Source organism: Aquarana catesbeiana, linkage group LG01 (genome assembly GCF_042186555.1).
Source record: "Aquarana catesbeiana isolate 2022-GZ linkage group LG01, ASM4218655v1, whole genome shotgun sequence".
Classification (NCBI taxonomy): domain Eukaryota; kingdom Metazoa; phylum Chordata; class Amphibia; order Anura; family Ranidae; genus Aquarana; species Aquarana catesbeiana.
Window position 1 is genome coordinate 178,036,689 of NC_133324.1, and position 15,159 is coordinate 178,051,847.

A 15,159-nucleotide genomic window follows, 5' to 3' on the forward strand; every position below is an offset into this window, starting at 1 on the left:
CAGGCAACTGCCGCATCACACCGCAGAGCTCCGCATGTGCAGGGCACTGCTGACTCCGCGCATTATTCCAAAAGTTCTTTGATGTGGGCCTTTTTTGAGACGTGCAGCAGATCGCACCATTGCGACATATGTCTGAAGCGTATCAAGCGTGGCCAAAACAGCAGCCGCTTGACCAGACATATGTCGAGATCCCCATGCAGCCTGTTGGCAAAAGTACTTAAAAGACCCACACCAAAAAACAAGGCAGACCTCTCCTTGCTCCTCATTAGCTGGGATCTCCAACCCCACTTTAACTTCAGTCCTCTCAGAGACCTGCACTGAGAGGAATGAAGGTGTAGAATTTGGTGTCCCAAGCACTTCTGGGCAATCTGCTAGCGGTACACCAACATCCAATTGTAGCAGGCAAATTTCCCTACCCCAGTTGCTAAACTGGCAAAAGAAATTTGGTCCCAGCCATCCACATGCTCAGTGGCTGAATGCTAGTTTGGCTAAATTGCTAGCACTGAAACTGCTGCCTTTTCAGCTGGTAGACTCTGCCCCCTTTCGAGAATTTGTGGAATGTGTGGTATACTTAGTGGCAGATTCCCAAATGCCAATTTTTTTCTTGAAAGGCCATTACGGCTCTTTACCGACATGTGGAAGGCAATGTCTTGGCCTCGTTGGACAGGGCGGTCAGCGGTAAGGTGCATATTACCGCTGACTCATGGTCCAGCAGGCATGGACAGGAACATTACCTTTCTTTCACGATGCACTGGGTAACCCTGCTGGCAGCTGGGAAGGATGCAGGACAGGGTGCAGTATTGTTGGAGCTTGTTCTGCCACCACACCTCCAAAATGCTGGTAGTGGTGATTATGCCACACCTCTCTCCCCCACCCCTCCACTTCTTCTTCCTCTATGGCTTCTTCCTGTGCAGATTTGTCCTCGGAAACAGCGGTGCTGATTAGGCATTCTAGGGGCTACGCAAGCACTCAGGCAAAAAGATGCCATGCGGTGCTTGAGTTGGTCTGCTTAGGGGACAGGAGCCACACTTGGGCAGAGATTCTGTCAGCTCTGCAGAGGCAGGCTCAGAGGTGGTTGATGCCACGCCAGCTTCAGCCAGGAATGGTGGTTTGCGACAATGGCACCAACCTTCTTTCCGCCGTCCGACAGGGACACTTGACCCATGTTCCATGTTTGGCACACGTCCTTAATTTGGTGGTGCAGTGGTTCTTGTGCAGGTACCTGGGCTTACAGGATCTCCTGAGGCAGGCCAGGAAAGTCTGTGGGCATTTCTGCCGGTCATATAATGCCAGTGCTCGGCTGGCTGACCTCCAAACGGAATGCAACCTGCCCAAGAACCGCCTCATCTGTGACATGCCCACGAGGTGGAACTCAATGTTGGTAATGCTGTAGCAGCTACACACGCAGCAGGGGGCCATCAATGACTACCTGTGCAAGTATGGCACCAGGACAGGGTCAGGGGAGCTTGGCCTTTTTTAGCCATGCCAGTGGCTCATGATCAAGGATGCATGAACTGTCCTGGTGCCATTTGAGGAGGCCACAAGGATGGTGAGCAGTAACAGTGCATGCATCAGTGATACTCTCCCTCTTGTCTTCCTGTTGGAGCACACACTGTGTGGAATAATGTACAGGGCACTTGAGGCAGAACAGAGGGAGGAAGAGGAGGACTCCCTTACCTCCCAAGGCCTCCTTTATCTAGACAGTATTCCTGCAGGCCTTCCTATCACACAAGAAGAAGAGGAGGAGGATTGTGTCAGCATGGAGGTGGAGCCTGGCACTAGTTTTCAGTCCTCAGAAACCCATGGACTTGTACATGGCTGGGAGGAGGTGGCTGCGGATCATGTCGTCCTTAGTGAGCAGGAGGACTCTCAACCTAATGCCTCAGCAAACCTACGCTGCAGGCCTCCCTTAACCTGCAAAGCCCGCGAAAGGACCCTCAGATTTGTGGTATCAAGGAGAGGGATCAGTACTGGCTGGCAACCCTTCTTGATCCACGTTACAAGGGTAAGGTGGCGGAACTTATCCAGCCATCGCAGAGAATGAAACATCTCCTGGAGGCCTTGCAGAAAGGTTTGTGTAATGCGTTTCCAGAGCCTGGGCGGTTACAATTTCCTGGTACTCATGGACAACGTGTTGCTGAGGCTTTGGTCAGTCACAGAAGGAGCGGTGGAGAAGGTGGCTATCTGACCGATGCATTCAGACAATTTTTTAGCCCGCAGCCCCATGGTCTGATTGGTTCCAGCAACCATCGCCAGCGTCTGTTGTACATGGTGCTGGAATACCTAGGGGCAAGATCAGACTTGGAGACCTTTCCAACCGAAAATCCACTGGGTTACTGGGTCTTGAGGATGGATGGACTGGCCGGAGCTTGCACAGTATGCAATTGAGCTACTGGCCTGTCCTGCATCCAGCGTTCTTTAGGAATGCACATTCAGTGCTGCTGGAGGCTTTAAAACCGATCACAGAGTGCACCTGTCCACCGACTCGGTTGATCGGCTCACCTTCATAAAAAAAAATCAGTCTTGGATTACCAGCTACCAAACACCTGATGCTGATGTAACTGATTTTTTTATGAATGTGAGATCCCTTGAAGACTGCCTATGCTGATGCTGAGTGACTATCCTGTTATGCTGAGTGACTATCCTATTCCACCTCAATGTTCATGTTGATAGCTTCTAAGAACATTTTTTGTTCTGGGCACCACCACCAGTGGCTAAGGCCCAATTTTTCTGCTGCTGTTTAACAGGGGCTTGTAATTACAATTTTTGCTGTAATATCTTGCAGTAGAACTCATTTCTGCACTCAACAAGAGTTTCTGTGAGGGGTTGCAGTGTTGTGGCACCACCACCACTACATAAGGACCAATTTTTTTGCCCCTGTTTAACTGGGGTGTGTATTTCAATTTTTGATCAAATATTTAACAGCAGGGCTCGTTCCTGCACTCAACAAGAGTATCTGTGAGGGGTTGTAGTGTTGTGGCACCACCACCACTGCCTAATGTCCAATTTTTCTGCCCCTGTTTAACAGGGGTGTGTAATTACAATTTTTGATCTAATATTTCACAGCAGGGCCTGTTCCTGCACTCAACAAAAGTATCTGTGAGGCTTTACAGTGTTGTGCCACCACCACCACCGCCTATGGGCGGATGATGCTAACACATTCGCAGCTGATCCCTCAGTCACTCTATAGTCTCCTACTTGATGAATATGGGGGAACCCCATGCTGCTTTTTCTGGCTGATTTGTTTATATGACCAGGGATTCTGAGCTAGTAAATTAAAAGAGTTGGTGGGGGCATGTGTCGGCACCTGCCCCTTCTTTAACAACCATTGACAAAGAAAGCTGTCATAAATAGACAAATGCCTACATAAGCAAAGTTTGCTCCACATCTGTGTGGAGACCAAATTGGGAGTGGATCCCTAGTGACAACTGTCTAAAAGGGGATTTCCCTAATATTGCAAAGATATCCTCTCACTTCCTGTTAAGGGGGTAATGTCAGGGCTGGGCTCTTAGCAGCTCTCTTCTCAGTGCTTGGGCTGCTCAGCTGTCGGATGATTGTCAGCACTTGTTTCCACAGTGGCTCACCTGGTTATCATTACCTGCTTGTCAGTCCAGCCTACAGCCAGACCCTTTTTGCTATTTAAGCTACCTTGCTCATTCCTTCGGGGCCTTCGTCTGGTCAACATATCCTGAGTGGCGCATCTGTAGCATATATAGAACATGCTGCTGCAAAAATAACATTTCTAAAAAAAAAAAAAACGAGTCAAATCACATTTAAAATGACTCGTGGTTGCAATTGCTGGCACCCGGATATTGAAAAAAAAATAAAGATAAAAATGGCATGGGGTCCCCCCAGTCCATACCAGACTGTTTTTATATAGGTAAGGACAGGGCCACCTTGCAACATCACCTGGTGGCACCGCCCCCCTTCTGACATCACGGACCAGTGCATGCTGGGTCAGTGAAATCACAAGGGGGCGGTGACATACCTACCACCCTCACCTATGTAAAAACTGTCAAATGACAGAGCCTGCTGTAGGCAGCAAGCCTTCATGGATGGCAGGAGCATTTTGTTTTTCGGGTGTGGTGGGTGGTGTGTGATTGACGATGACACTGTTTTTTTATTTTTCAATTAAGGAATTATCATTATTACTTTTTGACACTTTCTTGGTGAATAGGTAGGGGGGCAGGATCTGGGGCCCCCTTGTTAAAGGGGGCTTGCATATTCTGATAAGCCCCCCTGCCTGCATTCTCCTACCAGCCAGGGATGTAGGGATGAGGCCTTTGTCCCCATCAATATGGATGAATGAAAATTTATTTTTGACTTTGTTCAGCTGTATGCAAACTAGGGTTTATAGGAGATATATATCAGAGGATATGTGATGTACAGATACATGTAACATATGTATGTTAAGGAACAGAAATAATATAGTATACATTGTTTACATTGTTGTATACATTTATGGGCTCTTTTTTATTTAGGATATAATGAGGATTTATTTTATGTTGTTGGTAAGTCTAGTACCTAAAAAGTCCCAAAAGATTTTTAAAAGTGTTCATTGGTCTACTGTATAAAGCACAAAGCAGTGCAACTACACTACAATAACCAACTCTCTCTTCCTAATAAACACTGTCAGCCAAACTTTAGCCAATGCATTATTGGATGTTTACCAGAGCAATTTATCCCAAATGTTACAGCTGTCTGGGATTTAACCGAATGTCAAAACAGCAAATGTTCATCCTGAATTTAGGTTACATCCAGACCAAACACTCAGCTCATTCCTACTAAGGACCAGTAAATCAATAAATTAGGCAATCTTGGCAAAGGAGTATATTTGATTGCCATTGTTAGTTTTCCAATGGTGGAAATAGAGCACTGGCTCTTGGCTATTGCATTTACTAAATCATTTTAGCAGTTTTCACACTATTTCAGTTTTCACCATTATTTATTCATAGATAGATATCTGGCCATTAAGCAAGATGAAAAAAAATGGGCAAAAGTTAAACAATTGCTTATGAGGGCTGAAGTAAGAGTTCATTACCTCTTTCTTTTTTAACACGTACATTCTTCATCTATTTCGTGGGGGAATGTTATTTACTAGTAAGTAGTCATTTTAAAAGGTCTCACATGTAACCTTCTTGGCTTTCATATTGCCTCATGACCCTTATATACCTTTTATTTCAGAATCTGCACAGGTTCATGCTTTCCTTAGGGCATCTTTTATTGAATATTTTTCTATCATGTGGGTGTGGAGATATATTATAGGGGTGGAGCTCAACACCTGAGGTGAAGGAGCATATAAAATGGTATTAAAGACAAGAACATGCCTATGATGTCTGCACAATTCTCAGACTGGTTTCTTTTGGAAGATCATGCAGTGATTTACTTGCTCTGTACCGCTCCAATTATTATTATCAAAGTAAAAAATCTAACTTATACAGCACCTCTGGCTCAACTTTTGCCTCAAATGTAAATAGCAAATATTACATCACAATCTGTACAGCAAACTTAACTAAGTCTCAGCACTTTTTCATTAAAGTTAAGGGAGCACAGCGCTTCACAACATCTGAAGATTAAATAGATGAGAAAATAGGGACTTTTCAACAGACTTTAAAAGTGCTAATTTATTACATCATGCTAATTAAAAGATGCTGACTTTGTAATGGAAATGCATAGAGCCTGAGTAGAAAAGCTGTTAAGATAATTATATTTGTTACACAGGGGGCATAGTAGATTACAATTATTAGAATGCTGACATACTGCAGGGATGGTGATAACCACTTATTTGGACATGAAGACCACATTTTTGCAATTTCTTCAATTTGTGTCCATTTGTATTTTACTCCAATGCATTTTTCATTTAATAATTGATAACCCATACGTCCCCATATTGTCTCCTAACAGTATCGAAGACATTTTTCTTTTTTTAACTTCCTTTTATTAAAGGACAGTACATAGGGATTAAGAAATCAATTAACTTAACATTACACAAAACAGTTTTATGGGGAAATAGTTTGTTAGCACATTCTGCAATCTGTTTTAAAGCCCATCTTCTGCCAAAATGTTTTATTTGTGCTTGGATGGAGCAGAGACTCTGCCTATTTTTTATTGTTAATTCCTAATTTAGGATACTTTCTGCTACTTCATTTCATATTAGGAAGTGATGGGACATCCCTTCCACTCATACAAAAACAACTCCAGTCTTCTGAATGGTAGCACTCCCCACTAGAGTTTATTGCTCCTCCAACCTCCACAGTCATCACAAGTCTGCTAGTTTGATTTGGTTTCTATTTTTGGTAAAGCCTAGTACACACTAGTGTTTTTTTTTATTCAACCCAGCAAGGCTGAACGAAAAAATACTGATAGCACAGGAGGAGCCACTGTACTATTTGACGTTAGTGGATCAATCTCGCCTTCAGTTCTATTGTGTTCTGACAGGTGGACAGCCGCCCCCCCCTCGCCAGAACACCCTTGTCAGCACTCTCAGCCGATGGCAGACCTTTTTCGGTCATGCCTCTTCGGTAGAAGTCGGCCGAACAGCCTTCTTCTTTTGGATGGACTCCAGTACACACAGGCCAAATGTCGGATGGTTTCTTTTGAACCATCTGATGATGACGACATTAGGCCCATGTGTACTAGGCTTTAGTTTTGTATTGGTTGTGGCTGCAGGACAAGGTCAGACTGAATGAGTGAATGAGATGAAGCTCTGCTAAATTTCATCATCCAATTATGTGCAAGCAAAACATTTTATTAACTTTACATGTAGTCATTCTTTGCAAAGTGAAATTTTACTGCAATCAAAAAATATTTGTTTCCCCATCCACTGATCAGCCTGCAGCACCAATCAAGTGGGGAGCATCCGACAGGCTAGTTGTACTGAAGTCGAACTGCCAGCCTTCCCATATATGGATTGAAATTCAGTGGGTCCCTGCTGAACTGGACGATTTTCAATCCTTCAATCTTAGAAACTATGTTAGGAATGATTCTGTAAAAGATTACGAGTAGGTAGATTTTTGGATAAAAATACTTGCAAATGCATGATCATGAAGTAAAAGTAAAGCTGCATCACAGATATAAAATGTGTTTTGTGCATTGAAACATTTGTTTCACTTTCCTCACTATTGGTATATATGCAGAGTTTTAGTTTGAATTCATTCTGCCCTTGATAGTTTAAATACAAATGTCCACAAAATAACTAAATACTTAACTAGATTATTACTCCTACTGACATTTTTTAACATTTCTCTAGTTTGCTTGGAAAGAGAAAACAATTGTTGTCAATAAAGATCTGAAAACAAGGGAAAAAAGTCAAGGAAAAATATCAGTATCATAAAATAGTATCCATACCCTAAAATTAAACATGCTGAATATGACTATTTACTAATTAACAGCTATGCCCCGTACACACGGTCGGATTTTCCGATGGACATTGTCCGATCGGAGCGTGTTGTCGGAAATTCCAACCGTGTGTGGGCTCCATTGGACATTTTCCATCGGATTTTCCGACACACAAAGTTGGACAGCAGGAGATAAAATTTTCCGACAACAAAATCCGATCGCGTCAATTCCGACCGTGTGTGGCCTGTTCCGACGCACAAAGTGCCACGCATGCTCAGAAGAAATTCCGACACGGGACAGCTCGTTCTGGTAAACGTAGCGTTTGGAATGGATACAGCACTTTCGTCACGCTGCAATGTTCAAAATGGTTTAATATAGCGCACTCTCTTCTTCTTTATAATGTGACAAGAATTAAGTAGTTTTGATGCTCATATTCACACACACTTCTCACAAACTTATTTCGTTACTATTTATCGGGATTCCCTCAATATATTTAGATTTCTCACATCTGACAACAACATTTTTTTTTATTTTTGGACTTTAATGTAGATTCTTTTTTTGTGTTTCTCTTTTTTATTTTTTTTTTTTTTGGTGATTTTGATTTGTACTCCCGAAAATGTTTGTGTGTGTTTTTGGTGACAAGTTCCCACAACACCACTAATATGTTGTTCTATTTAATCTGTAAGAGATTGTTTGGTGTTGTTGTCCCTTGTTAATTTCACATTGTACTTTAGAAATGTACCTGAATCGTCACCAACAAACTGTCCTTTTTGGATGAAAACACACACAGGAGAGTAGAATTTCCCTAAAAAAATTTTATTAAGGGGTCACAACTATAAACAAAGAGGGAGGCAACGCTGGAGAAACTGCAGAAGTGGGTGAAGCCTTGGACCCCCAGGGCAGACATCAATTATTTAAAAGCAAAATTGGTGGCCTGAGGAGTCCTTATCTAAGGGAGGGCAGTCTGGTCCAGAAGTCCCAGAGATCCGGAAAGCAGCAGATGACATCTGTGTCCCCAGGCTGTGGTCATACAAGAGACTGCATCTTCTGTCAGACCAGACTGAACCCAGGGTCATCACTCTTTGGTCTTCTTTCCACGCTTCCTTACAGGCTTTGGCTGTGGTGGTGGAGTTGTGGCAGCAGGAGGAGGAGGAGGAGGAGGATCGTCCCTCTCAATGACATCCGTCTTGTGTGTCAGTTCCCCACTCAACCCCTTACGAAGGACTTTATAAATCAGGTCCTCAGAGATCTTGCGTTGGCCCTCCTGCATGCCCTGCAATTTTGTGGCAGCCATGCAGGCAAAGGCCTCTTCAGGACTGGGGAAGGCTCTGAGGGACGCCGAAGCCTCCTGGATCAGCCTGTACGCTGAATCCTGCACGGGACTCGGAGTGGCCTTCCTGGCTCGTTTATATGGCAGGCGGAGGGGAGGGACCTGAGACTCAGTCAGGCTGTGACTTGTCCCAGGCTTCTCTTGGCTGCCACTTAGCCCCGCCTCCTCCTGGCTGACACTAATCCCCGCCTCCTCCTGACTGCCACATTCCACAGCCTCCTCCTGGCTGAGGTCTTCCTGTGTATGAAAAAGGGACATAGTTTTAGTTTTTTATTCATCAATCACACACAATTTTCACCTCCTGACTGCTGCAAATTGAATGTTAACAAATATAACAGACTATCCTTCTGAGCCCAGCAGTTTTCATTCTTTTCCCAATTTTGGGTGCCCACTACTGTCTATTGATATGTAAAGCACTTTTTTTAATCAGCAATTAGTGATCAATAATAACATCTAATAAACATCATTTATTTATTGACCAGAAATCTGTAGAAGAATGCTATACCTGACTCCAGCTGGGCTCCTCCATTTCTTCCTGGCTGGAAGGCCCAGGTTGGACATCGGAAGCCTCAGCTGGGGTGGAAGGAAGCGTGGAAGGAAGAGTAGAGAGGGATTCCCTGACTTCAGTGTGGTCTGACAGAAATCGCAGTCTCTCATAGTACCACAGCCTGGGGACATAAACGTCATCTGCTGCAGCTCCGGACCTCTGGGAATCTGTGACCTTCTTGCGCTCCCTAAGATAAGTGCTCCTCAGGCCACCAATTTTTGCTTTTAAATAGGGGATGGTTGCTGTGGGGACCACCGGCTTCACCAACTCCAGCAGTTTCTCCAGCGCTGCCTGCCTCTTCTGTTTGTGATTATAGTGGGGGTGTCTCACTTGCCACAGACAGGGCAGCTCCCTGTACTTGTCTATGAACAGGGGCAGGAAATTGTGGTCGTTGAACCCATCCATTTTCTCTGTAAGACACAACACAAGACAAAGCCTAATGTCAGGCCAAACTCCCCTAATCTTGTTACAATATAGGCTTCCATTTCGAAGCAGTATAGGCCCAAGTTTAGATCCTACCTTCGTTAGCACGATCAGTGTCTCCAATGCTCCTTCCTCCGCTCACAGATCGTACGTAAGACGCGCGCGTTACGATTTATACACACTGCGCATGCGTATAACTCCGCCCGCCCCTGACGTTCGGCGCAGTGGAGGAAGAGCACATGGTGGAGAGACAGCAGGATAGTGCTAAGTACAGCAACGAGGAGGAGGAGGAGGAGGAAAGGCTGGAGCCTGAAACGTCCCGATCCAGAAGGAGATTAAAGGACTCAAATATGTCCTTTGTGGAGATGGTGGAGATGGTGGACATCCTGAAGAAGGCCGACTATGATGGAAAGTATGGGCCTTACCCCAACCCCAATGTCAGAAAGGCCAAGATCATGGCGAAAGTGGTCAGGAGTCTGCACCGGAAATTCGGGGTACGACAATCGAAAGATCAGCTCAGGAAGCGGTGGTCGGACCTGAAATTACGAGAACATGAGCAGTACAGAAAGATCCGGAGAATGCTGCAAAAAAGTAAGTAGTTGTGCTGTGTTCCTATTCTTTTTGTGTTTATTACGTTCGTGCTGCTCCATGTGCTTTTAGGAACTGTTGTACAGTTTAAAATGGCAACTTTCATGTTCATGGGCACATTATTCGTTCGGATCACACATTGTTATTTCGGACAATAAAATACCATTGTTTAGGCCATATGCATTTGGCCACCATTTTGACGCCCTATACTTGTCTTCAAAGAATTGTGTTGTGTGGATGGCTTTGTTACTAGAATGAAATGCAAACTAGATTGTGTGTAAGGAGAGGACACTGAGCAGCTGTTTTCACATCTTGACACTTTTATTTATTTTATTTTATACATTTTTATTAGGGGGGCCACACAGGTGCTCCAGTGTATACTATGGGGGGGGCTACATCTGTGAAGCTTTTACCAAACAAGTAAAGTATTGCAGCTTGACAAAGGGCACTAAAAAAGCTACATCTTGGAACTCGGCTAAAATAGGCAATTGTACCCCACTTCCAAGCAATGTTTCATCTTTATAGTTCTGACATTAAATATCTGTGTGCTAATTATACCATTTTTGTTTTACATAGGGGAGAAAAAACTCAGAGGACACCCCTCATCCGAGGAGACCATAGCCCCCCCCCTCTGGAAGAAGGGGAAATCTACCCAACACAAGATGAGCAGGAGGAAGAAGACGTGGTGGAAGTAGTCACCACAACAGGTGAGTGTCTGCAACCACAGGCTCAGATAAGAGATGGATGGCGGCATTTTTTTGAAAACTAATTTATTTTGGGTTCCTCTCTTTTTAGGTGATCGTGAGGTTGTGGATCCAGATCCTTTCACATCCGAAAGTGCCCAGATCCTGATCGGGGAGATCATGGGGTGTAATTTACAATTGGAAAACATCAAGCAAAACATCAATGATGTTATTCCAAAATATAAAAACATCATTGATGTTTTGGGGCGAGTTTTAAACCCCTCCAAATCACTTTCTTCTTTTGTCTGCTACAATGTGCGAAATGTTTTTGTGATTTTTCCCAAAGCCAAATTTGGAGGATGCACACAGTGTGCCAACATGTGCTATCTGCCATCACGGGAGATCAATGGACGCGTTTTGGGGGTGCAACCCCTTCCTCAATAATAAAGTAGCGGTGAGGAAGGGCTTTCTCCCCCAAAACACATCCCTTGATCCCCCCTGATGGCAGATAGCACATGTTGACATTGGGAAATTTGTGTGCATCTTCCAAATTTGGCTTTTCCAGGGGTGATTTCCCCCCATCTGAACGCTATATCAAACACAGTTCCTAAATACTCATGTCTGATATAGCCTTCCAGTTCTACCAAATGTGAACTTTGTAAGATCAAGATTTGTGTCTTTCTTGTGGGTTTTACACATACCTGTTTTCTATAAAATGGACATTTTGATTTTGGATAATGACACCACAAAAATTGTTATACAACAAACACGTTGGTTTGTCAGAAAAACCTTTGGTAAATGCACATGTGATTGTGCAGGTATTAAAAAGATTGCTCATCAAGAATGTGTGGATTATTGTCTCAACACTACAACACTTTTGGGGTGATGTAATTGTTGTTTTATGAGAAAATGGGGGTTATTTCCTAAGGGGAAATCCACTTTGCACTACAAGTGCAGTTTCAGTGCAGTTGCAAGTGCACTTGTAGTGAAAAGTGTCTTTGCATTTAGTAAATAACAGCCAACAGTGCTTTGTATAAGGTTACACAATCACGACATTTTCTGCACTCCACACATTTCTGTCAGGGTCAGCTCAAACAAACACAAGCAGTAAATGTCCACAAAGAAGAGCCTGGGGGGAGATGCCTGTCGAGAACTTGAGGTCCTGCAGGCTTCTCCCTGTGGCCAAATACCGCAAGGTAGCGATCAACCTCTGCTCCAGAGTGATGGCTTGCCTCATGCAGGTATCCTGCCTGCTAATATAGGGGGTCAGCGAAGCCAACAAACGGTGAAATACGGGGTCCGTCATCCTGAGAAAGTTCCTGAAATCATCAGGATTATTCTCACAGATCTCACGGAGCAAAGGCATATGACAGAACTGGTCACGCTGAAGCAACCAATTCTTGGTCCATGAACTCCCCCCCACCCTGTTCATGGACTGGACTTGTGTCAAGGTCAGGACCCCAACACCAAGCCCCCGCACAGCACGAACTGTACGAGGAGTACGCATACGAAACATGGCTAGAAAACGGTTGGCTGCTCAGAACGAAGTAACAGAACGCACTGAAGAACAGCAAGGCCTGTGAAGAGTGACCTGAAAAACAGCAACGAGCAGGCAAGATCACACAGAAAACTCTGATACGAACTGACTGCACGCACTGAAGAGCAGATACAAACCCACAAGCACAAACTGAACGGCAGAAAACGATCTGAAAGCCACGAGTCTGAAAAAGCGCGAATCGTCTCTCACCAAACTTTTACTAACACGAGATTAGCAAAAGGAGCACAAAGGGTGCCACGCTTGGTTCTGAACCGGCCTTTTCTAGTCTCGTCGTACGTGGTGTACGTCACCGCGTTCTTGGCGATCGGAAATTCCGACAACTTTGTGCGACCGTGTGTAGGCAAAACAAGTTTGAGCCAACATCCGTCGGAAAAAATCCTAGGATTTTGTTGTCGGAATGTCCGAACAAAGTCCGACCGCGTGTACGAGGCACTACACTAATTTCATTGTCCAGGATACAAGACTGCATGTTGTGAGAGTAGACTGGTATAACATAGTTACTTTATGATATGGTGTATTCACAGCTAGAGATGTACATATCTTTGTCATTTGTAATCTTGTTTCTGATGGTCTAAAAAGACAAAATAATAAAGATCTATTAAATACATGTATATAAATTATAGTACATAAAATTTCATCTGTAGTATCTATATACATATGTTAGCTTTCACTTTTTGTAATAAACCTAAGGAGCCCTGCTTATGCTGTAAGCATATTCACAAGTGTTAACTATGGAAATTACTATGAAAGCCAATTTCCCTTGCACAAGCAAAATAATTATTTTCTAACTACACAATATTTCTATAATGATTGCCTATGTGTCTATCGTGGCATTATACTTTAATGCTTAAGGCAAAGTTCAAGACAGATATAAAATACACAAATTAATGCTGCTTTGTAATCATTCATACAGTCTTTAAATTACTTGTTGACCCCTGAAACCCCTGTACAACAGAACTCTGAGAGAAAAGAAGTACAAGGACCCAATCAGGTACAGTAGCAAGGGGCATGCTAAAAGGAAATAAAGCAGAGGGACAGAAAAATGAGTTCATCAATGTGCTGCTTCAGCTTTTAATAATCCAAGCTCAAGCTGGGGATGGGAACCTGTAAGACCTTAAAGTGAAAGTGAAACTGCAGAGAAGGGCTTTACTTCTAGGGAGGACTGAGACATGTGGTTGTTTTGTGTAAATCTAGGGTTGCCACCTGTCTAGGATTCACCCGGACAGTTCGGGTTTGGAATCAGGCGTCCGGGTTTCAGACTGCCTGAAACCTGGACACATTATTTAGACTGGACTGTGGCTTCCCAGCAGGGTTGCTGGCTGCAGTTGTCTAAGCTGACAGTGTCTGTTACACTCTTTCACACTGCCCAAAGCCAGCACTAACAACCCCCCCAAACACACACACAGACAGGAGAGGAGAGAGGGCGCGATCTGCACCTCTTCCCCCCACCCCTACCCCTCGGTGTCTGCCCACACTCCAATCCCCGATGCTGTGCCTCAGAATAGGAAAGTAAGTTGGTGCTGGAAATTTAAATTCCAGCAGCCTCAGATACATCTGGATGAGAGGTGCTGACTGCCAAGGGGTGAGTGAGCTCACCATCCATCCCTATCTGTAACTAAATTCTCCCCCCTCTCTCTCCTGCCTCTGAGTGAGTACACTAAGGCAAATCAGGGTTCTCAGAGCACCCCTTACATCAGATTTCCCCTTTACACCAGAGACCACAGTGTTTTCCCTTACACCAGAGTCTTCTCCATACATTAGAGTTCTCAGTGTTCCCCCTTAGATCAGGGTTCCCATAGGATCCCTTATGTTAGAGTCCCCAGTGTTCTCCCTTACATCAGAGTCTGCAGTGAAAGGGAACTCTGCCAGTTCGGATGTAAAAGGGGAACTCTGTGGACTCTGATGTAAAGGGGGACTCTTGTTCTTAACTTCATATGATTAGAAATGTTATTTAACAGCAAAATATATGTATAGTTCTTACAATAAGAAAAAAAAATTGCCGTGCGCTGCTAAAGTGTTCGGGTTTGACGTGAAGAAAAGGTGGCCACCCTATGTAAATCCCAGATTGGATTGAAAAGAAACATGAATACTAGTTATCCAGGGGCTCCATTCCCTGATCTGCGATTTTGCAGTTTGCTAGAGCTTTCAGGTTTGTGAAGGGAAAATGCAACTGTGCAAGAGCATCTTGAACAGCTCAGCTGCAGTGTCCATTAGAAATTACTTTGAAATACTGACCCAGCAGAAAGTGATGATAAAGTCAAGATGACGCTGGCTGCAGATTTTTCACCATCACATGGGAATGCTCCTGCCTCACCATACCAGACACAACACATGGCCCCAGCATCAGAAGGCAGGTTCCAGTGATCCTGCATGTGCTCATTTTGAGCTTGACCTATGCTCTTTCCCTGCCTCATATCCAAAGCTGTCTGTTCAGCATCCTGCTTCCCCAGCCAGCCATGTAAATACCTCAGTACCTGAGGGGGTAACACACTCTGATCACATTATGGTCCAGTCTCTCAGGTCACTAATTTCTACAGCTCAAAACATATAGCCACTTTAGCTACAGACCACCTATGATTGGAACCTTATTGACTGCATCCCCAACCATCTGAGCCACAGGGCAGTTCAGCAGCTGCTACCATGCCCCAATGTCTGCCTGTCTGATCTAGGGAGCCCAGTATGCATACTCCTA